Source organism: Melospiza georgiana, unplaced genomic scaffold (genome assembly GCF_028018845.1).
Source record: "Melospiza georgiana isolate bMelGeo1 unplaced genomic scaffold, bMelGeo1.pri scaffold_29, whole genome shotgun sequence".
NCBI classification, from domain to species: Eukaryota; Metazoa; Chordata; class Aves; order Passeriformes; family Passerellidae; genus Melospiza; species Melospiza georgiana.
The window spans coordinates 1,042,974-1,066,435 of record NW_026652215.1 but is presented as its reverse complement, the minus strand read 5'-3'; the positions used below and the strand labels follow the sequence as shown (position 1 = coordinate 1,066,435).

The window sequence follows — 23,462 nt, the reverse complement described above, 5'->3', positions numbered from 1 at the left end:
GGCTTCTGCAATCAGCCAGAAAGTTTTTTCCCATAAGCTGGGAGTTTCCTGTGCCGCTGCAGACACTGTTGCTCAGAGCCAGGGCTGCCTGGCAGATACCCCCAAACTGCCCTGAGCATTTCCTCTGCTTCACCTTTGCTTTCTTTACACTTCCTGATACAAATTTCTTCCTAATTCCCCACCCCAGGGGACCCAGAACTAGACATAGCACTCGAGGTGCTGCCCAAGCAGTGCCCAGCACAGGGGAAGAATCCCTGCCCTGCTCCTGCTGGCCACACCATTCCTGACCCAGGCCAGGAGCCATTGGCCTTCTTGCCCACCTGGGCACACTGCTGCCTCATGCCCAGCCTGCTGTCCATCAGTCCCTGCAGGTCCCTTTCTGCCTGGCTCTTCTCCAGCCATTCTGTCCCAAGCCTGTACTGCTGCAGGGGTTGTTGTGGCCAAAGTGCAGGACCCGGCACTTGGACTTGTTAAACCTCACCTTGTTGGATTTGGGCCCTGGATCCAGCCTGTCCAGGGTCCTCTGCAGAGCCCTCCTACCTCCATCCTCCAGCAGATCCAAACTCACACCCAGTTTGGTGTCATCTGCAGATTTGCTGATGTTGGACACAATCCCCTCATCCAGACCATTCCATGCAGACATTGGAATCCACGCTGGCTGGCTCTGACCCCTCGGCCATCCTGTGGGCGCCCTGTGATGGCACTCAGGGTGATCTGTTCCATAACCTTGCCGGGCACCCAGGGCAGGCTGACAGGCCTGGAGTTCCCCAGATCCTCCTTCCAGCCCTTCTTGGGGATGGGCTCACACTGGCACCTCCAGTCCTCTGGGACCTCCCTGCTGAGCCAGGACTGATGGTAAATGATGGAGAGCAGCTTGGGGAGCTCATCCACAGCTCCCTCATCCCCCTGGGATGGATCCTATCTGACCCCACACACCTGTGAGCATCTGAGTGGCTCAGCAGGTCAATCACTGCTTCCTCCTGGATTACAGGGGCTTTTCTGGTCCCTGTGTCCATCCACCAGCTCAGCAGAGCACTTGTCCTGAGGACAGCCTGTCCTAATATCGAAAATTGAGAGAAACAAGATGTTAAGTAGCTCTGCCTTCTCCTTATCTTTAGTTTCTATATTCCCCACTGCATCCAATAAAGAGTAGAGGTTCTCCTTATCCCATGTTTTGCTATTAATTTAATTGTGGAAACATTGTCTATTTTTTTTTCACGGAAGTGGTCAGGTTAAACTCTAATTGAGCTTTCACCTCTTGACTTTTTTTCTGCACGACTTCACAACATCCTTAAACATTTCCTAAGCTGCTTGACCTTCTGTCCAAAGTTGATGCACCTCTTGTTACCCTTGAGTTCCCACAAAATCTCCACGGCCAGCCAGGCCAGTCATTTTCCTCACTAGCTCATTTTTTGCCACATTGGGACAGGCTGCTCCTTCCCCCTTAAGATTACTTCCTTGAAATGTGTCCATCCTTCCTGGACCCCTTTGTTTTTAAGGGATGTTTTCCTTAAAAAAAATCAGTGCCTGATTCAGTACTCCCCAAATCTGCATCCTAAATAGATCAAAGTCTGCCCTTTCTAATTCCAGTGCAGAAGTTTTGTTGCTGCCCCTCCTTCTTTCCCAGAACATTGAAAACTTGATTATTTCATGGTCACTGTGCTCCAGGCAACCTCCGAGCCCCACATCTGCCACCAGCCCTTCTCTGTTTGTGAACAGCAGGAGACAGAGCTTTCCTTGGCATTGGGAGTGCTACGAAAAATTCGGTGAAACAGAAAACTCCTTAACCCCAATGTAGCATTAAGAAGCAGCATTCTTTATTTGGCCAGATGCACAGGGGAGAGCTCCTCCCAAAGCTGTGCATGCTGAGTACAGGAATGTTTCTGTCTATTTTCTGTATTTTGCACACATATTGATTTTCCCGGACTAAACATATTTTGATAATCATTTTCCCAAAATCATTAACATATTTCCCCTCCCCTTAACTCATGTGTTCTTCTGTCCTGGGGGTCTCTCTGGTGGTCCCTATTGGTTGTGAACCCCTATGTTCCAGTAGGGCCTGGCTGAGCTGGCAGGACACTGAGGATAGTGTCCTTCCAGTTCCCCTCTCACACAATGGGCATTGTGTGGCTTCCATAGGCCTGGGGTTTTGGAGAACAAGCTCCAGGTGTCAGCTCACCTGGTGGAGACAATTTATCATATGGTAGCATGAGGTCACAGAGTGGGCTATGACATCACAGAGTGCAGTATGTAAGGTTATTGAGCAGGTATGACATCATAGACATCATCACAGAGCAGACTGTGACACCATGACACCACAGTGCAGAGATCTGACATCACAGAGCAGAATATGACATCACAGAGTTGACTGTGACATCAGAGACCAGTTGTGTGACATTAGAGAATGGGCTGTGACATCACAGAGCAGGCTGTGACATCCCAGAGGGGCTGTGTGACATCCCAGCAGGGCTGTGTCAGGTCACTGGGTTGGTCACTCTGCCCCAGCTCCCCCTCACAGTTTCTCCCAACAAGTCCAATGCTGTTCATGCCCAGCAGGGTCCCTGTCCCCCGGGATCCTCCCGGCCCACCTGGAGCCACAGCCTCCACCAAAGGATGTTCCACAGGATCCACCCCAGAGCCTGACAGGTGACAGGGGGCCAGGACTGTGTGACCAGGACATCAAGGACGTGGATTATCCAGGTCACTGTGGCCTGGGTTGGGTTGGCCAGGGCAGGAAAGATGTCTGGCAGCTGGAGCAGGGTCTGGGAAGGGCCTCCAAGGTGGGGCTGGAGCCCTTGGGCTGTGAGCAGAGGCTGAGGGAGCTGGGCTGGTCCAGCCCGGAGCAGGGAAGGCTGAGGGGCTTCTCATCCCAGCCTGGCAGTGCCAGCCAGGAGGGGATGGAGAACACAGAGCCAGGCTCTTCACTGGGGGCTGATGGGAGACAAAAGCCAATGGGTGGAAGGGGAAAGGAGAGATCAGCCAGGACAGGAGGAGATGAAATGAGTCAGGCTGGTTTCAGCATTTCCACAACACCAAAAGCAGCCTGACTTCTCTTCTCCATCCACCACTGACAGCTTTGCAAATCAGGAATTGTTGGAGCTGTTTTGCACCACACCAGGATGAGCATCCTGATGCAAGAATTGAATTGTGTTTTTATCTATCATAAAACCATGTTTGTCTGAAAGTAATTTTAGTATGGAAATCACCTGTGGATGGCAGAATCATCAGACACTGCTGGGATGTTTCCCACAGCTCAGGGAAGAGCGTGATTGTTATTAAACTGTGTCCTGTTCAACTATGGTCTGTTGGCCATGAAGAGAAACTTTCTGTGCCTCTGAGTCTCATCAGTTCCTGACCCCCAAAGGACACAAACCTGATGAGTTGTGGCTCCCATCCCAGCGGTGGCACTTTCATCTGCCTCCATCCCCAGAGCAGAGCTCCCTTGTCCCACAAAGTCCCTGGCAAAGGAGGCATGAAGAAAATAGGACAGGCTGTGAGGATCAGGTGCAAGGCAGAGCCAGGGAGAAGAATGGCTTTTGCATCTGATGGAGCTCTGCCTTCCCTTGGCTTTTATGGCTGACAACAAATGAACATCCCTCTGTCGAGAGAAGGAGACCCGGACACCAGATGGTTCATCACAGGTCCAGTTTATAGAAGAAAGCATCAAACACTTATACAGCAAATAATAGGCTTATGAATATTCTGTAAGCCAAGCAATCTATTGGTTAAACTATACTATTAACTCATCCACATTCCTTTGGGCCTACGTTCTCTACTTCTCACGTCTCGCTGTCCATTTCTTTATCATACTTCGCTAGGCCCAAGGACACCTTATCTTGCAGGTGCAAGATTTGGAATTAACCATGGTCTTGTACTTTTCCATTCTCTAGTCAGCTACATTCCCAACAGACACCCTGCCTGCAAAAAGGCCTCTGCCCTAGTTAGGACATTTTTATCAAATTAATTCAGCTGTGTCCTCTCTCCTCAAGCCACTCTTTGACAAAACTCTCCACATCCCTCTGTGTCTCAGGCAGCTCCTTCTCCAAGGACAGCTGGTGAGAGTTGGAGCCAAGGAGCTGAAAGCTGCAGGTGCAGCCTGGGCTGGAGGGAGCTCAGATTTGCACAAGGCTGCTCTGAGTGCCAGGGCTTGGATGGGGGAAATGGTGGGGTGGGGGTAGGGACAGAGTCTGATTGATGGTCTTATATAAAGGGTCTTGATTTTCATATCTATTCAAACTGCATGAGGAGGTACTTGGATTCAGTGTCAATTGGAGATTGCCCATGTCAATGAATTAACAGGAAAACAAAACTAAACTGGACCTAAAAAAATCTTTTCTCACTGTCTTTTTAAATATCATGTCTTTGAATACACTTCTGAGATCTGCTTAACTACAAATTAGTAGGAAACTGAAATCAAATGATTCCCAGAGCCTTGGCTTTTTAAAGTGTTCTGAATGTCAATGAGCCCTGGGACACTGAATTCCTGCACTCAAGAGCTGAAGGCTGAACAAGCCTCTGGAGCAGGAAAATTCAGCAGCAGCCTCCAAGGTGCTGAGGATGTCAGCAGCCCCCACTGAGGCCATCCCTGCCCAGAGACCGTGGGGGAATGGGCAGACAAGGAGAGCGTCCCTGGGGCTGGGGCAGCACAACTCAGAGGCAGCAGCGGCTCCAGCTGGGAAATGGAGTGTGGAATGTGGCTGGGAAAGCCCTGCCTGGGCTGTGCCAAGCAGGACACACAAGCCCTGACTCCCATCCCCCAGATTACTCTCCCAAGGAGACATTTAAAAGGAATTACAATTGTTTATTTCCTCTGAGTTGGACTCCTTGGAAAATACCAACAAGAGGTTCTCAGGCACTCAAAACACCCAAACAGCCTTTACTGGGATCTTTAGAAAATCAGAGAAACTTTGGCAGAAGGTTTATTATGACATTGTAGTGGTTTCGGTTTGTTAATTTAAGATTTTTCTAATTGTGAAATTTCCTAATTATTGTATTGATGAGTGTGGTGGGTTTTAGTGTCATTTAATTCTTTATGTATTTATTTTGTTGTGAGATTGGATTACAAGAAAGGTAATGTATGCTGAAAAATTTAAAAGGGTTTAAAGGAAAATTTTATTAAAAATAAATTTAACAGCAAAAGGTAGTAAGAATAAAATAAACTCTTTAGAGCACTTTTTTATTCTCTACAACTTTTTCTTTTTACTGACAATGTAAAGAATGTAAACTTAAAATTTCTACTTAATTTACTGTTTGTAGAATACTCTTTTTTTTTTAGTTTAATTCTAAAATGTTGTAAAGATGAGTTGTTTAAAGGTAACAGTTTTTATTATTTACTTCTAATTTTTTTTTTTTATCTCTAGGAATAGAGATCTTCTCTTGGGGATACTGGATTACTTTTTTCCCTTGCTTAATCCTCTGATGAAACTACAGTTATTTTAACATTTGTTTACTTTAGTATGGTAGTTTTTGTTTGATATTAATTTGAATTCTTGTTTTTAGTTTTATGTGTAATAAAAGAAAAGAGCTTTTTCTTTAGAGTTTACAAGAGGGTTTTAGTTTTAAGATTAAGGTATTTTTTTCTTCTTTTTTATTTGAGTGTTAATTACTTCTTTACTGATTTTCATAATTTAATATTTGTTTTTATATGCTTGTATTTTGGGGTTTTCTTATACTTGACGGAGGATTGAAGTATTGAAAGGACTAATACCTCACCTGCCAGTAACTTACGGTGGAAGTTGTGGTTGGAGTCTGTTAGGATTGGTTTTATGGTTTGTTTTTGGGTATTTTTGTGTTTAATTTTAGTTGTAGGGGTATTTTGTATGGGTTGCAGGTTGTAGAGGTTTATGATTTGAAAGGTGTTGGGGGAAGGGGACTTGATGGTAAGATTTTAATAGGTGTGGCTACCTTTGTTGTGGTTAGGGTTTTGTAAAACCTTTCTTTTTCCTGTTTGGTAGTTGTTGGGGTTTAGTTTGGTTAGAATGGGGCCAATGGGGGGGCAGCCTGGGGGGTTGGGGGGAAGGGGCTCAGGCCACGGCAGGGTTAATTTGGTTTGGTTTGGTTTGGTTTGGTTTGGTTGAGATGGGAGCCAGGGTCAGGCCCCGCTGCATTTTATTGACTGGAAAAGAAAGAGGAGGTTCCTGGGTTTTTTCATCTTTAACAAATGTGTTTCCCAGAGCATGTTCAGTATCTTTAACAGATTGTCAGTTGCACAAAAAGTTTTGAATTGCTTTTTAAAATTCTTCTCATGTCAAACTATGACAGACTTTCAATCCAAAAAAACCACTTCTCAAAGCATTGACTTGGCCCATTCAACTTCACAAACTCCATGCCTGTTCAATTTAATGTTAATCAAATTTTGCAGGAGCACAGAAAAAGAAGACTCAGAAAGAGAGAAAGACAAAAAAGATACAGAGAGGCACACACAGAGCTACCAACTCCTGGATTTCAGTGGTGTTCAGATGGAAATTCCAAGAAGAGGTAGGGCCAAGATGTGTGCTTGTCTTGTGGTCAGCCTTCAATATCCCTTGGTCTTCATGAGCCCTTCCCCCAGGTGGGCCTTGGGCTCATTTGGTCCCTCAGGAGCTGGGCTGGGGGCTGCAGAGGAGGCTGTGGAGCATTGCCTGTGCTGTGTCAGGGACGACAGCCTGCAGGGACAGAAACGCAGGGCAGGGACACCGTGGGACAGCCTGGGCTGCACAGGGCACAGGGATGGGCAGCAGCTGCAAGACAGCCCTGCCAGAGCCAACTTGGGCAGCACTTTGGCCATGGCTGCTGGGCCTGGGCCTGAGGCCACGAGGAGACAAGTGACCCTTGCAGGGCTGGGGCCTCATTGCCTCCCTGTCCCTGCTCAGCAGCCTGGCAGGGGCTGCCCCATGCTCCTGCCCTTGGCATTGCCCATCCCCACATGCCAGTGCCCATCCTGGGAAGAGCCCTGAGCAAGGAGGGAGGGACAGGATCTGCCTGGCCAGGGGCTGGGGCTCAGACCTTGGCCCTTTGCATTCCTGAAACACATCCAGGTGTTCTCAGCACCAGAGACACCATTGCCTTGTTTGTCCCCAGCTGCCATCACTGCCTTCAGTGTTCTGGTCTGCCTGGAACCTGGGGACACTTTCCCAGTTGTGTCCTTGACAGGAATCTCTTCAAAGCGCAAGAAACTTCAGCATTTCAATGTAACTGAGTTCTTGAGTGTTTTGTGACATCATTGAGGGAGCTGTGACATCACAGAGTAGGATGTGAGGCAATAGAGCCGACTCTGCCATCGTAAAGTGTTAATCTGTGGCATCAAATATTGGTTTGTGACATCAACAGATGGGTGTGCAACATCAGAGATCAGGCTGTGACATCACAGAAAAGACAGTGACATCACATGGTGACTTTATGACATCACAGTGTCATCTATGACATCACAGAGATGGCTGTATCACATCACAGGGTGACATCTCAGATGTCTGTGTGACATCACAGGAAGGCTGTGTGACATCACAGGAGCTGTGTGAGGTCCCTGGGGAGGTCACTCTGCCCCGGCCCCCCTCACAGTTCCCCCCAGAGCAGTCCAACCCTGCTCGTGCACAGCGAGGCCCCCTGTCCCTCGGGGTCCCCCCGGCCCCGCAGCCTCCCCGAGAGGATGTTCCATGAGATCGACCCCAGAGCCTGACACGGGGACGGGGGGACGGCGCCCTGGGGGTGGCACAGGGGGACAGGGACCCCCCGGCAGCGTCCCCATGTCCCCCAGGGCCAGTGTCTGGGCCAGGGCTCCTTCACCCTGTTATAAACGAGGGCTTGAGAGCGCTGAAAATATCCCCAGCAAGGGAGCAGCAAAAACCACATTTAATATTTAAGGACAGCAGCCCAAAGTTCCTTGGCAAGAGTCACTCTGCTCCTGACTGGATACTTCAGGCACACCAAGGAATCAAAGCAACAACAAAACCAAACCAAATCCAGGCAATCAAACCGGAAATGAACTGAGAACTGTCCCTGTGTGTGTGTGACACAAGGGCAGTGAGGGCAAGGATGAAAGGAATACGGCCCAAAAGGTTAAAAGAGCTCAAACTTTACAGGACTTAACCTTAACTGATACCTTCAACTTCACAATTTAGCAAAAGAACAGAGCTTTACCTTACTTACAACCTATGAGTTAGCAATCTAACAGAGGAATAACACTTAACAATATTCAACTTAACTTATATTCAACATAAAAACTTAGCAAAAGAAAAACTCTTAGCAGCATTTAGCTTAGCTTAGACTTCGTGACTTAACCTCACTTACAGGCCTGACTGAGTCAGCTATCCAAGGCTCTCAAGCCTATCAGGGAGCAGCATTTCTGCCACATTTCCCCAGCACAGGCACTCCTGTGTGCACACAGACACAAAGAGTCAGTGCCAGACACCTGTGAGAAATTCCCCTGAGGGCAGGCAATGCTCACTGTGGATCCTTTGGCATCTCCCCGGCAGGCAAAGGGTTGAGCCTGGAGGAGGGGGGGCAGATCGGCCCAGGCTCCATCATTGTTCGGGATCCCCGAGTGCAGCAAACGGGAGAGTTCCCAGCTGGGAGAGGCCCCACTCAGAGGGAGTCGCTGGCCCAGGAGAGCTCCAAGGGCTCCTTTTGGAGCGCTGTTTGCAGGGCCCCAAGAGAGGGGCTTCAGTCCCAGCAATGGCTCATCCTGGCCACACTTGGCACCAACAGCTTTCTTTGACACTGTGAGAACAGGGATGTGCCGCTCAGGGAACACAAACAGGTCCCAGGGCTGCTCCTACAGAAACCAGGAGCTGGTTGGGCAGCAGCAGTGCCTGGAGCAGACAGTGTTTGTGATGAGCTGCAGAGGAGCTCAGCCCAGGGGCTGTCGGCCAAGGCCAAAGCCCAGGGAGCATTTCTCAGCTGACAGGGCGGCCTGAGAAGGGCAGGGGGGAATGCAGCAGCACAGGGCCTATGGAACCAAGGGACCATTGTGACACTGTGGGGCCCTGTGAGACCAAGGGACCATTGTGACACTCTGGGGCCTTATGAGACCAAGGGACCTTTGTGACACTGTGGGGCCTCATGGAATCATGGAGAGCACTGTGACATTGCTGGGCCTCATGGAACCAAGGGGACTGTACTGACACTGTGTGGCTCCATGGAATGTAGGGATCATTGTGACACTGAGAGGCCCCATCAAACCAAGGGTCCATTGTGACCCCATGGGGCCTCATGGAACTGTGGAGAACATTATGACACTTTAGGGTGTCATGGAACCAAGGGACCCATTGTGATACTGCGAGACTCCGTGGAGCCAAAAGTCCATTGTGACATTTCAAGGCCTCATGGAACCATGGAGAGACCATTAGGACACTTCACAGCCTCATGGAAACAAGGGCACGTAGTGACACTGAGGAGACTCATGGGATCATGGAGAACATTGTGACACTGTGAGGCCCCATGGAATTGGCAAAGCATTGTGACTCTGTGAGTCCTCATGGAACCAGTGATAACATTGTGACCCTGGGGGTCCCCACAGAATCAAGGGCACCATTATGATACGGTGGGGCCTCATGAAACCAAGAGGTCTTTGTGACAGTGCAGGGCTGCATGGAACCAAAGGTCCATTGTGACACTGCAGGACCTCGTGTCATCAGTGCTCCATTGTGACACTGTGCAACAAAAGGAGACCATTGTGACACTGCAGGGCAGCATGGAACCTTGGGGCCATGGTGACATTTTTTAACCCCTTTGAAACGAGGGTTCATTGTGACGCTGCAGGGCTGCATGGAACCAAAGCTCCAGGGTGACACAGAAGGGCCTCCTGTCATCAATCGTCCGTTGTGACACTCTTGAGTCAAAGGAGACCATTGTGACTCCGCAAACCCCCAAGGTCCAAAGGTCCTTTGTGACATTCAGGGTTCATGGAACAGAATAGTCACATGTTACTGTGGGGTCTGGGGAACCACAGAGACATTGTGACACTGCGAGGCCTCATGAAATCATTTGGATCATTCTGACACTTGGGGCCTTCTGGAACCTGGGGTCACTTTGACATTGTGCAACTCTACTGAACCAAGGGTCCATTATGACACTGCTGGACCCCATGGAATCAAGGCACCATTGTGACATTGTGGAGCCTCTTAAAAACAAGGAGACACAGAGCATGTCTGACTGGTTTGGCCTTCCAGACTGCCTGACTGGTCCAACTGACCTTGGCATGTTGAGGGTCGCTTCTCATCTGCTAATGAAACACTGGGGCTTCATACTTTCCTTCCCAATGGAAAAGAACTGTCCTTCTCCTCCAGGCACCCATGGCCAGAATTGGGATTTCACCTCCAAATTTCCTTATATCCAGGGATTGTTCCCATAGGAATATTGCCAGGACAAGTCTGTCTTGCATTGGTTTTACAAGGGTCACCTCCCATCTGTCTCCAAAACATTGGGGAAGGCTCTGCACTTTCCTTCCCATGGGAAAGAATTGTCCTGCTTCTCCAGGTGCCCATGGCTGAGATTGGATTTCCACCTCCAAAATTCCCTACACCCAAAGATAGCTCCCAGACAAAATATGTCATTTCTGAAAAGTCTGGATGGCCTTGGCCTACTGAGGCTCTCACCTGCCTTCCAAACACTGGGGCTTTGTGCTTTCCTTCCTATGGAAAAGAGCTGTACTTCTTGGCCAGGTGCCCATGCCCAGAATTGGGGTTCCACCTCCAACACAGCCTGTTGTGACAGACTGAAGGAGATTGTTGGCTGGAAATATTTCATTTGTGGGGGAGGAAGAAGGGGTAGATCCAGCCTTGCCCTGCCCTGTGACCCCAGCGCTGCCCTGCCTGGAACCCCAAAGCCCCCAGAGCCTCTATCCCAGCAAAGCAGTGTCTGCCAGTCCCTGGCACAGCACAGGCAATGCTCCACAGCCACCTCTGCAGCCCCAGCCCAGCTCCTGAGGGACCAAATGAGCCCAAGTCCCACCTGGGGGAAGGGCCCAGGAAGATCAAGGGGTATTGGTGGCTGACCACAAGGCAAGCACACATCTTGACCCTACCTCTTCTTGGAATTTCCATCTGAACACCACTGGAATCCAGGAGTTGGTAGCTCTGTGTGTGCCTCTCTGTATCTTTTTTGTCTTTCTGTCTTTCTGTGTCTTCTTCTTCTGTTTCTCTTGCAAATTTTGATTAACATTAAATTGAACAGGCATAGAGTTTGTGAAGTTGAATGGGCCAAGTCAATGATTTGAGAAGAGTTTTTTGTTGGTTGAATGTCTGTTGTAGTTTGAGATGAGAAGAATTTTAAAAAGTAATACAAAATTTTTGTGTAACTGAAAATCTGTTAAACCACTAAGATACTGAACACGCCTCTGTGAAACACAAATGTTAAAGATGAAAAAACCCAGGAACCTCCTCTTTTTTTCCCAGTCAACAAAGAAGCAGCAGGCCCTGGCCCCAGCCCCCATCTCAACCAAACCAACCCAAACCAACCCAAACCAAACCAATCCAAACCAACCCAACCCAACCCAACCAAGCCAAACCAGACCAAACCAAACCAAACCAAACCAAACCAAACCAAACCAAACCAAACCAAACCAAACCAAACCAAACCAAACCAAGCAACTCTGCCACGGGCTGAGCCCCTTCTCACCTCCCCAGGCTGCCCCCTGCCCCCCGCAATCGGCCCCGTTCTAATTAAACCAAACGTCAACAACTACCAAACAGGGAAACAAGAGAGGCTACAAACCCCTAACCAGAACAAAGCCAGCCACAGCTATTAAAATATTACCATCAAGTCCCCTCCCCCCAAGTCAATTAAAACAAAAAACTCTTACAAACTACAACGCACACAAATTCAACCCTAGAACTAAAGTTAAACAAAAAACCACACAAAAATGAACCATAAAACCAATCCTAACCCAACCACAACTTCAACCACAAGCTACTGGCAGGTCAGGTGTTAATCCTTTCAATACTTCAGTCCTCCCTCGAGTAAAAGAAAAACAAAATGCAAGCATATAAAAAACAAACATAAAACCATAAAAATCAGTAAAGAAGAAATTAAATCCCAAAAAACCCGTTTTTCATTAAAATACATAAAACTAATAAAAAAATTCAAATTAATATCAAAGAAAAACCTCCATGCTAAAAGAAAAGAATTGTAAAATAACTGTAATAACATAAAAAGTTTAAACGGGGAAAAAAAAGTAATCCAGTATTCCCAAGAGAAGATCTGTATTCCAAGAGATAAAAATAATTTTAAAAGTAAATTATGAACACTTTTACCTGTAAAGAACTATTTTTAAAACAATACCCCATAAGTCAACATGGCCCATCAACAAGCTGTAAAAAACCTTCTGGCAATAAAAATAACTTCACAATAACAAAGTCCCCCAGACCACTGTTATCCATGACAAAATTAAGAACCAGATAAAAAGCTATTTTTTCCTCTTGTAAAAGAATCTCCATAACCTTAACAAGAAAAACTTCTCTCCCAAAGTAAACTAAAAAAAGGCTATTCTAGAAATAGTAAATAACTAGAAATTTTAAGTTTAGTTTCTTTACATTGCCAGTAAAAAAAAGTTGTAAAAAAAAGTGTTCTAAAGAGCTTATTTTAATTATTACTACATTTTTTCTTTTAGTTACTTTTAATAACATTTTCTTTCTACCATTTAAAAATATTAAGCCTACTTTACCTTTCTCACAATCCTATCTCACAACAAAAAAAAATACATAAATAATTAATTGACAAAACCCAACACACTCATCAATACGCTAATTAAGAAATCTCAAGATTAGAAAAATCTTGAATAAACAAACCAACAACAATGTCATAATAAACGTTTTGCCAAAGTTTCTCTGATTTTGTCAAGTTCCCAGTAAAGGCTGTTTTATAGTTTTGAGCTCCTAAGAATCTCTTGATGGTACTTCTCCAGTGAGTTCCACTCAGAGCACATAACTGTAATTCCTTTAGAATGTCTCCTTAAAAGAGTTTTTTTGGGGAATGGGAGTCAGGGCTTCTGTGTCCTGATTGGCCCAGCCCAGGCAGGGCTTTCCCAGCCACATTCCACACTCCATTTCCCAGCTGGAGCCGCTGCTGCCTCTGAGTTGTGCTGCCCCAGCCCCAGGGACGCTCTCCTTGTCTGCCCATTCCCCCACGGTCTCTGGGCAGGGATGGCCTCAGTGGGGGCTGCTGACATCCTCAGCACCTTGGAGGCTGCTGCTGAATTTTCCTGCTCCAGAGGCTTGTTCAGCCTTCAGCTCTTGAGTGCAGGAATTCAGTGTCCCAGGGCTCATTGACATTCAGAACACCTGAACAAGCCAAGCCTCTGGGAATAATCTGATCTCAGTTTTCAAACCATTTGTGGTTAATTCAACAGATCTCAGTAGTATATCCAAACTGAATGCAATATATTTTAAAATGAGTGACAAAACATATTTTATGGTCTTGTGATTTTTTTTCCTGTTCATTCATTAAAATGTGCAATCTCCAATTGACACTGACTCCAAGTACTGCTCCAGAGGCTTGTTCAGCCTTCAGCTCTTCAGTGCAGGAATTCAGTATCCCAGGGCTCATTAACATTCAGAACACCTTAACAAGCCAAGCCTCTGGGGACAATTTTATTTCAGTTTCCAAATCTTGTGTGGTTAAGAAAGAGAGATTTCAGAAGTGCATTCAACTGAATATATTCTATTTAAAAAGACAGCGAGAAAACATTTTTTAGATCCTATTTAGTTGTTTTTTTTTTTTTCCCCTGTTAATAGCAATCTACAATTGACTTTGAATCCAAGTACCTTCTCATGTAGTTGGAACAGATAAGAAAATCAAGATTGTGACGTTTTTCACAAGGGTTCTTGGATGACGGAAGAGATGAGGATCTGACTCCATGTTTCAGAAGGCTTGATTTATTATATTATGATATATAATTCATTAAAACTATATAAAATAATAGCAGAAAATATTTCATCAGAAGGCTTAGGTAAGAAGAGAAAAGAAAGAAATTATAACAAAGGTTTGTGGCTCGAGCTCCGTGTCCAAGCCAGCAGGGCTGTGATTGGCCATTAATTACACACAACTACATGAGACTAATCACAGATCTACATGTTGCCTTCCACATCAGCAGATGATCATTGTTTACATTTGGTTCCTGAGGTCTCTCAGCTTCTCAGGAGGAAAAATCTTAAAGAAAGGATTTTTCATAAAAGTTCTCTGCGACATAAGACCCTTCATGGCTGACAATCAATCAGACTCTGTCCCTACCCCCACCCCACCATTTCCCCCATCCAAGCCCTGGCACTCAGAGCCGCCTTGTGCAAATCTGAGCTCCCTCCAGCCCAGGCTGCACCTGCAGCTTTCAGCTCCTTGGCTCCAACTCCCACCTGCTTTCCTTGGAGAAGGAGCTGCCTGAGACACAGAGGGATGTTCATTTCTTGTCAGCCAACAAAGCCAAGGGAATGCACAGCTCCATCAAATGCCAAAATCATTCCTCTGCAAGGTATTAAATCCACTTTGCACAGCAGACATCTCAGAGCAATGGAAAACACCTTCTGTGCCCAGCACAGATCCCAACAGATCCTCCCGTGCAAATCCTCCCTGCCCCAATTCTGCCCAGATTTGCTCTTTGCACACACAAGTCACAGGCTGAATTCAGGTGCTCCCTCCATACCCAGAGGGAGTAAAAAGAGAGAAAGGAGATGAAGAGCTCTCCTGCACAGAGCCAAGGTCCAAGTGCCCCTGCAGTGGGAGCCACAACTCATCAGGTTTGTGTCCTTTGGGCTCAGGGCCTGGTGATACTCAGAGACACAGAAAGGTTTCTTGCCAAAAACCAGAAGTTGAACATTTGAACAGTTTAATAACCATCACAGCTCTTCCCTCGGATCTCTGGGATGTCCCAGCACCATCTGACAAGTCCACCATTCCCCACGGATTGTTGTATAGCAAGAGTTTTTGACAAAGACATAAGAAATGGTAATTCTATGATAGATATAAACACAATTGGGATGCTGTCTAATGTGATATTTATTTAAACTTCAGAAAGATTTGACAACTCCCTGATGTTCAAAGCATGAAACGAGTCAGTTGAGAGGTACTTGAATGACCAGAGAGCATCTGGATGAGAAAATCTGGGAGCGATGGAAAGGACATAGATGGAGCTGCTCTAAATGAAGAGATGTTCTTAGACAGGGCCATTTCAACAGGACAGCTGGAAACACCTGAAGGGAAGGTGTGATTAAATATTAGAGTGAATGTTTGTGGCAAAGGCAGAGGGGAAGATGAGTATTTCTTCTCCTGCCATCAGAAGAAGAATCCAGCACATCCAGGAAATTCCTGTTCCAGGAGAGAAAACATTTGCATTTCTCAAAAGTTCTCAAAAGACCCAGAAAATAAAGATTTGCTTCTATATTATGGAACTAACAGGTATTAACACCTGTGCCTCTTTCCAGGCAGACATCAGCTGTGTGCCCATGAACAGGCAGTGCCTGTTCATTTGGGGATATACTATGGGAAGCAGTGTTAGAAGATGATAAGTCAGCAAAGAAGCCGTGCAAGCCATGGCGGGTGATATACAATACACTTCAGCAGGTTTCTGATTGCAAAGCAGCAGCTGTGGCTCAGGGCGGCTGAAGGGCTGTGCCGCTCCGAACTCGGCATGGGCGCAGCGGCAGTAGTGGTGGCAGCCGCAGGGGGAACGACCCGACCAGCAGTGGCTGCAGCGGAGTCAGCCTGCCGGTGAGTAAACAAAGAGCCCAGCGCAGGGGGGTTCGCCCGCTCCGACACACCCGCCGTGGGACTGGAGCGCTTTTTCAAGTGGGAGCGCTTCTCCCTCCGCCCCGCAGCGGCAAAAGCTACAGTTTGAGATCTAACAGCCGTAATGAATCTGACTCTTGTCAACAAAAGAAAGATTCCTACTACAATTAAGAGACCAGTGATAACAAACGACACCAAGGACCATTGCGCGAGGGTTTCTCACCCAAGTTAGAAAAACCCTTTTGTTTTTCCTAGCAGAGACTGTGAAAGACAAATCAGCGTAGTGAATGCGGGAGTCAAATTTGGGCCGAATTGGCTCAGCATTCGTTATGATGTCTTAAAATCACCTGTATTAACAGAGACTTTAACATCAGAATCACAGACTTTAATCGGTGGAACATTAAACTCTGAAATTATATTTTGAAAAATTTAAAAATGTTAAAAATGTGTTAAAGTGGTTGTAGAAGTAAGATGTAATGAGCGTGTTTTTTGTATTTTTTAAGCTTTGTTTAGATGTGATAAATGTAAAAGCAAGCACTGAATTAAAAAGAATTTCTCCACAGGTATACCTTGAAAAAAATCTTTTTATGTTTAAGTGCATTTAAGTATAAAATTGCTGCAGCAAATCGTGAAGAAACTTGTTTTTAGTTTAGTATTTTAGAATCAGGCCTGTAAGTAAGTTATAGTAAATGCTATATTCTCTTTCTATAGTAAGTTTTATTTGTTACTAAGTAGTTTAAGTTAAATTATCTATTAAGTGCCGTTAAATGCTAAATATTGTTAAGGTTTAGTTTTGTTAAGTTTAAATGTTTTAAGTATTTTAATTCTAGGTACTATTAAGTTTAAGTAATGTTAGATAGATTTATGTTTTTATGATAGACGTTTATTTTATGACTTGTGTGCAAAGTGTTCTTGTGTGAACATCAGAGAAACTTTAGTTAAAAGAGACAATCAGAAGCATTTGTGAGTAAAGCCATTTCTGTTTGAAGTATATCTGCTGTTTGAGAATAGAAAGCAAACTTATGAGACAATCAATGCAGGTGAAACCTGCGCACATGTTACTCCTTTAGCTTATTTTTTTAGGTTGTAATAGCACACCTGAGTTTTGTTTGAGCCTTGTAGCACATAGAATCCTTTTTGTATCTGTTCTATAGCATATCTTATAAATAGTGATAGCCTTTTCTGTTTGTTTCCCTGGCTTAGATCCCTTGTAAGGGAGAAACCTTGCTAGCTGAGAATATTGTTTAGTTGTTAGAATTGCCTATTTTTGTGTTGCAAAGAGTGTGACACAGTAAGCCCATAGAATTTTGCTTTTCTAAAAAAATAAAAACAGGGGAGATGTTGGGAATTTAGCTGCTAGAGATTGGAAAATTACAAAGCTGTGGCTAATTCCAAGTCCTGCACCTGTGAGATAGTGTGTCCTTGGGCCTAGCTGTAGCAGGATAACAAATAGTAAAAGAGACATGAGAAAAGAGAGATGTAATGCCTAAGGAATGAGGAAGAGTTCATGGTATAGTTTAACCAATAGATTGCTTGGCTTACAGAATATTCATAAGTATATTATTTGCTGTATAAGTGCTTGATGCTTTCTTCAATAAACTGGACCTGTGATGAACCACCTGGTGTCCTGGTCCCCTTCCTATGACACCCCCAGACAGAAGAAGATCCCTCCCCCAGAGGTTGGGAGGAGTTGAAGTAACATGAGGCCTAACCCAGGCTGTCTGTCCCTCTGGGTTCGCCACCAGCATGGGCCGCGGGCTCACGTAGCATTGCGCCGTCCCTCCCAGACCCGCGACAGACGTCCCCACCGGATCCAGGGGCCACTCTGGGGGCCAGGCTGAAAGGGAGAGAACCATGACATCAGCACCGCTGTTGAGAAGCCAGCAGAGGTGGATTTCAAATGGCGTCGCACCAGGAACAGACAGGGTACACAGCATCTCGGGACAGTCCTTGGTCAGGACAGCAGTCCAGCGAACTTGAGGTGGCCCAGTGGATCCAAAGCCACCAGCTACACGCAACCGGTCAGCTTTCCTGCCAACAGAGGACTTAAAAGGCACAAGTTGAGCAAGTTGCGTCCCTTTCTGGATCGTGACGGGAGGGGGTGGGTGTGGAGACCATGGCACAAATCTGCCCTGTGAAATCTGCATCAATGAGCCCCAGGGGCACAATGATGCCCTGAAGGGTGGCACAAGACCTCCCCATCAGGAGAGCACTCATGCCCCCACCCAAGGGATCAAAGGAATCCAGGGGAACCTTGTGTATTTTACAAGATCCTAAGACAACTGTTGCTGTGGTGCAGATATCCACACCTGCTAATCCGTGGGTGCTGGCTGCAAGCCGGCAAAGGAGACCTCCATCATCTCTGGGGTCTGGAGAGAAGCTTGTGTCTGGGCACATCCCTGCTGCACGCTCCACTTCACGTTTCCCGAGCACGGTAAGGCCTGGCCATTAACATGAACAGTCCCCTTGCAGATATTGGACATGTGATTCGACCTACCACACCGACCACATAAGAACATGGGAAATCTGAACTCCTGTGCTTTCTTCCCCTGCTTCTTGCCAGCCTGCGCAGTCCCCTGCTGTGGCCGCCCGCCCTGTGGTGCTGCCCAGACTGGCTGCACAGCGGCAGCCACGGCAGCCAACTTCCAACCCGAAGGGATGATGTCCGCACAGGCCTCCGCCATCTGAGAGACAGTAGGAAAACCAGTCAGAGCCACTATGACCCTCCTACAAGCATCATTCCAATTACACCTCAAATGGTTTGCAATCACAATCCTCTTTGCCACAGGATCAGGCACCTGCCCCTAATCAGATGCAGTCAGCCTTGCTGCAAATGCCATGAAAGGCTCATCAAATCAACCCCCCGGCCAATGGTCACAAACGGCTGCCTCAGAGCAGCCATTTCCAGGGTCTGAACAATCGCTGCCATGCCCAGTGTGGGGCACTGGTCAAGCACAAGGGGATCGAAGCCAACCTGCCCCTGAGCATTTTCATAAAGCCCTGTGCCCAGCAGCATGTCAGTGACATCCACATGCCTGGGGCCCTGCGGCACCAGCGCAGCATTCTGCACCACCGCTTGGGCCACCAAACGAGCCCACGTGGTCTCAGAAACATCAAACTGCACGAAGTCAAAAAGAGAATGTGCTACACGACAGAGGTCATGAGGTGTCAGCAAATCCATAACGACCCTCCAGAGAGTCTGCATAACCTCAGCCGACTCCAAACCATGCTGAGCAACTGCATCATGGACTTCCCTCTCCAGCTTATGCAAAAGCGGTTCATGGGTATTATGAGTAACACCCCTGAGCATAGGGAAACCCTGGGGACCTTCCGACAAAGCCACAGCAGCTGCTGTGTCCCAGTCCTTGAGCCCCACAGGGACAAGAGGAGATGATTGACTGGGAGCCAGGTCAACACCACTCGCCCCTGCACCCCTTGCAGTCAGAGAAGCCCCCTCCATGACCCTGCAGATGCCGTGAGGAGGCAGGCTGAGACATCTCATCGGACTTGGTTTTGGCTGCTTGCCCGAAACGCTGGGGGTTCCTCAGACGCACGATCACCTGGCACGAGGAAAGTGTCCACAAATTCGGCAAGGAAGCGCCACGGCCCCGGGCACCCACCGGTCTCCCGCCGGCCGTGTTGGCATTCACACTAAAGGTAAATACCTCAGCGCCCTGTCGTGCCACAGCCCTGGCAGGGGGCGCCTTGGCGGGCACAGGTGCCAGCACGGCCTGCAAACCCAGTGTGGCCTGGGACGATGTGACGGTGGTCACACGGGTTTTCAGGATGAGAGAGAGACAAGAATGTTAACTCCATGATCAGAAGGTTTGATTTATTATTTTATTATATATATACTACATTTCAACTGTACTAAAAAGTAATAGAAAGGAAAAGGTTTCTCAGGAGGCTAAGCTAAGAATAGAATTGAAAGGAATGAATAACAAAGATCTGTGTCTCGTCAGAGAGCAAGAGCAGCTCTGCCGTGAGTGGTCAGTAAATCCAAACATCCACAGGAGACCAATCACGGATGCACCTGTTGCACTGCAGAGCAGCAGATAACCAATGTTTACAATTTGGTGCTGAAACTTCTCAGCTTCAGCAGGAAAAATCCTAATGAAAGGATTTTAATGAAAAGATGCCTGCGACAGGACGAGACCGGCGTGGGGCCCTGTCGCCGACATGGAGGAGGGGAGGGGTGCCAAGAGAGGTGCAGCCTGTGGAGCCGCATCACTGCAGAGCGGCACAAGGGAGCCTGGAACAGCCAAATCCACCCCAGGGGAACAGTTGCCATCCCCCGTGTTGGACCCGTCCCTCAGCACAACGTCTCAGGGTGGGGAGAGACCTCCACATTGCACAGAAACTAAAACTTCCCCTCGTCCATGTCCAAGACAGAAGGGCTCCACTGGGAACTCCGAGGGGTACAAGAACCAGACCCCTGCCAAAGCTCCTGACACTTTTTCCACTGCAACAGCAGCGATCCCACGTCTACGGTGCAATCATCAAAGAGGGCCTCCATGAGGTGTACCCCCACAAGAGACCACTCCTCCTTGGAGAACGGCTTTGCAGAGTCCGAAAAGAGCCCTCGCTCTCGGACCCACAGAAGAAATCGCTCAAAATCATTCCAGGAAAAAGAAACCTGTTTCCACTCCAGGACCCCCCCTCCAGAGATCCAAAATGAGGGAATCCTCCTTGAAACCCACAGCGGTTGCCATTACCCCAAGAACAGCGGGCAAAGCAACAAAGAGGGGGGACAATAAAACCTCACTGGCAATCCAGACTCTGTCTCAGCCTAGGCTGCAGTACACTTTGGCAGTCACCAGATGTCACTAGAGGACAGGAAAGAACAGAAGCACACATGGCTGTTCTCAAGGTGAAGGAAAAAAGTGACGTTTATATTCTGACTCCAACATTTATAGTTTTCCAAAAGTAACAGCGGATTGGAGGGTGACAGTGCCACCTCTCCAATGACACTGATTAAACCAATAGCCCTTCAACTCTCTCCTCCTCCATAAAAGGAATGCAAAACAATGAGTTACTTACAGAAAGTGTGTGAGAAAGTTCACTACAAGAATGTCAACATCAGAAGGCTTAGAAAATCTTAAAAAACCAAGATGACACAAGTTGGGCTAAAGTTGACCTCTGGTGACTGCTTCTCTGGTGACTGCCCCTGCACCACTGGGGCTCATTTGTTTCCTTCCTATGGAGACCATTGAGACACTGCAGAGCATTGTGGAACCAAGGGCCATGGTGACACTTAGGGACTTCTGGAAGCAAGAGGAACATTGTGACCCCGCAGGATACCATGGCTCCCAGGGGCAACTGTGACACTCTGGGGCCTCGTGGAACCAAGAACATCTTTCTGTTCTCGTCAAACCAAGAACATGTGGCCCAGTTGCGCGTCACAGTCCCAAGGGGCCAGTGTGAAGCAGCAGGGCTTTATGGAACCAAGAGGCTATTGCTGCATTTCAGGGCCTTGTGGAGCCAAAGGGCCATTGTGATCCTGCAGGGCACTGTGGATCCATGGAGAGCATTGTGGCATTGCAAGGCCCCATGGAATCAGGGAGACAATTGTGACCCTGCAGGGGCTCATGGAAGGAAGGGGCCATTGTGACACTATGGGAAGTTGTGGAACCAAGGGAATCATTGTTGCACTACAGGGCCCCAATGGAACCAAGGGGCCATTGGACACAGTGGGACTTCATGGAACCTATAGACCATTATGGGACTGTGGGGCCTTGTGGAACCATGGAGACCATTAAGATCCTTAAGGACTTGTGTAATCAAGTGACCGTTGGGCCACCTGAGGGCCTCATGGAAGCAAGGAGCCATTGTGACACTGCAGGGCCCTGTGGAACCAAGGGAACATGAAATAGGTCTGGTTGCCTTGGCTTCCCAGGGGTCACTTGACAGGTCTGCCTGACCTTGGAATGCTGAAGGCCATTCCCATCTGCCCCTGAAACATTGGGGCTCTGGGCTTTTCTTTTTATGGAAAAGAACTGTCCATTTTTTTCCAGGCATCCATGGCCAAAATTCCGATTCCACCTCCAAATATCTGTGTATTCAGGGATTGCTGCCAGACTAAAGTTGCCAGGACAGACAAGTGTGGCTGGTCATTGACTCCTGAGTGGCAGCACTCATCTATTTTCCAAACACTTGCCGGATTTCTTCCGGCTGATTTATGACCGGAGATAGCCTTGGACAGCCCGCGCTTCAAAGGACGAGAAGAGGCTTCAGGTTTTTTCTCGATCTTCAGTATTCATTAGTTGTTTATCTAAAAGATTTTCTCTTGGCCCGACAGAGGTCTGCACAGCATGTCAGCCATGAGCACACTGAGAGCCCCCAGGGCGGTCACATATCTTTATAATCAAAGTTGCGTATACAATATTTACCTTTTCCCTCCAATACTTGTCACCCTTATTGATCAGTGCACTTCTAGTAATAACCAATCCCAAAGTGCCAACATCACCACAGAAGATGGAGGCGAAGAAGAAGAAGAAGAAGGACAGGACACGCCCCAATTCCTCCATCTTACTTCTCTAAACCCCCCTTTACAGAAATCTTAAACCCTGTGTTTTACACTCTAATTAACTTATCCCTTCACTATTCACCCAGTGAAATCCTCCCATCCTCATACAGGTGTCGTCTCCCTTGCAGGATCAAAGTCCAGCCACCAGACACTTCTGGCAACATTCCAGGACTCCCGAGCCCCCCAAGGGTGGTCTCGGTCTCTCTGCACATCAGTCCTGAGGTGCTGAGATCCCACTAACACTGGACAGGGCTCTCTGCTTTTTTTTGTATGGAAAAAAAATATCCCTCTTTTCCAGGCACAAATGTTCTAAATTAGGACTCCGCATTTGTAATTTCAAATATCCAAGGGTTGCTCCAAGCAAACCTGGCAGGACAGACAGATCAGGCTTACCTTGGCCTCTGATGGCTTCCATTCATCAGCTCCTGAAACACGGGGGCTCTGTGGTTTCCTTCCTATGGAGACCCATGTGACATTTGAGAGCCTTGTGAAATGAAGGGGCCATTGTGACACTGCAGAGCCTTGTGGAACCAAGGACAGCATTGTGGCTCTGTTTGGCCGCATGGTCCCAAGGGGCCAGTGCAAAGCAGCGGTGTGGGAGTTAGCCCAGCTGTAACTCGGAGTCAGACAGATTTTACCCTGGAAGAACTGGGTGTGAGTTTCTAGTTCTAGGAATCTTTCCATTTACATAGGGTGAGCTTGAGACTTTTCTCATAAGCCTTTAGTGTTGTTATGCTAAGTTGTCCAAGTTCTACTCCTGTATTGGTTTATTGGTTACTTGTTTCTTCTACATGGTTATTGTTCTAGTTTTCTAGCCCCAAGCGTCTATGTTGTGTCTTCCTCTTTGTCTCAGGTTTTAGGATACTGCCCCTCATACGGTGCTCGACTTCTCCATGTTTATTGTTTTTCACCCTGTAATTAAAGTTCTTTTTTGGAAACTCCATTGAACCCACTCCTTTTCATTTTTGCCACCCTCACCCTGCTGAAGTCAGGGACTCAGAGAGGTTTGTCGCAGCCACCCTCATTGTGACATTTGGCACCCGAACAGGCACCATGACATTCAGGGCTCCCTATGTCAGTCACGTCAGCTGAGGTTAGCTGATGGATAGGTCAGTGCTCCCCAGGATTTTGGATTTTGCAGGCCTGGCGGATTCATTGTTGCTTCGAGGGACCTCGGCCTGGGATCGGCAGGGGCAAAAACGGTTTCATCTGCATAGGATTGCAGGTGGGTTTGGGGAAATGCAAG

At 47.4% G+C, this 23,462-nt stretch overlaps 1 pseudogene; it reads left to right on the top strand.

Moving 5' to 3' along the window:
• Positions 1-23,462, top strand: part of LOC131096333 (zinc finger protein 850-like) — a 560,498-nt pseudogene that overhangs the window by 420,405 nt on the left and 116,631 nt on the right.